At 30.0% G+C, this 1261-nt stretch overlaps 1 protein-coding gene across 1 annotated transcript in view; it reads left to right on the plus strand.

Moving 5' to 3' along the window:
- LOC107686068 (collectin-12-like) overlaps positions 1-1261 on the plus strand; it is a 33242-nt gene that overhangs the window by 26186 nt on the left and 5795 nt on the right. The gene's annotated exons all lie outside the window — the stretch shown is intronic.

Raw genomic sequence — 1261 nt, forward strand, 5'->3', positions numbered from 1 at the left:
TTTGGTGTTGCTGGTGACTCTGTGACAGTACCCAAATACTTTGTCTTAAATTTGAACAGTTAATCTACTGTTTTATCATGTAGAGCAGGGATTGGCAACTTTGATAGTGATGAGGACCATCATTTTTTCTCCTTTATACCAAGGGGCCAGATTACTAATCCACGTCCACACGCCTTTGTTTTGTTATACTTTATTTGGATAAAACTTGTGCAGTTATGCTAATTCAGAAGGAAAACTGTTGTCAGTGGACAGAAATATTACCCTGACTAGCCAATGTAAACATTTAACAAACATATGGGTATCCCCTTGAACTTGGTAAAAAGATCATCTGTTTACCATCTTGACTTGAAAATACTGTTTTCATGGTCAGTTTTTCATTTATTATTTGCTAATGTTAGTGAATGTTTACATTAGAGTGCACGTCCTACTACGCTGAAATTAATAGGGGAGCGGCTGGAAACTAGCGACCTCTCCTGGTTGGAGATAGTATTAACATCATAAACTGAAAGCAATCTTTACGTGACTTGCTTTTCAAATGTTTTAAAATTGATCATCCGAGTCTAATATGATCCAGCATATTGTCCTTACACCAATAATTTCGTTTACTAAAAGACACGCATGCATATATATGTATGTGTTTGTTTGTTTGTTTGTTTGTTTGTTTGTTTGTTTTTATTTGTTTTTTGCATGTTTTTAATTTCTGAAGTACAGTTAATTTAGATATTTTGTCTAAAAGGATGGTAATGATACAACTCCCCTAATATCATAATGAAGAAAAAAGTTCATTAACTATTAACTAAGTTTATTAGCTTCAGTAACAGAGTGAAATTGTTGAAAATAAAACCTTTTTTTCATTTTTCATTAATTTTTAACAAAACTGTTTTGCTGTTTATATTTGAAAAACTGTGTTATCTGGAAAAGTCATATTGTTGGGCCTTATATGACACTTTTTAGTAAAGGTAGTACAATACCAGGTGTGACTTTCCAAAAACTTAATGATTATGAATTAATAATAGAATTAATAATTATTATTATTATTATTTATATATAATAATAATATATATGTATATACACAAATGTATTGTTTTGGGTTGAAATTATTGGTGTAAGGACAATGTGTTAGAACTTTTTACTTAATGATTGCAAGTCATCAAATATGAGCCATTAAATATTAAATTAAATTAATCATTAAAGGGTCATATGATGCTGCTAAAAAGAACATTATTTTGTGTATTTGGTGTAATGAAATGTGTTTATGCGG

This window comes from Sinocyclocheilus anshuiensis, unplaced genomic scaffold (genome assembly GCF_001515605.1).
Source record: "Sinocyclocheilus anshuiensis isolate Anshui unplaced genomic scaffold, SAMN03320099.WGS_v1.1 scaffold930, whole genome shotgun sequence".
Classification (NCBI taxonomy): domain Eukaryota; kingdom Metazoa; phylum Chordata; class Actinopteri; order Cypriniformes; family Cyprinidae; genus Sinocyclocheilus; species Sinocyclocheilus anshuiensis.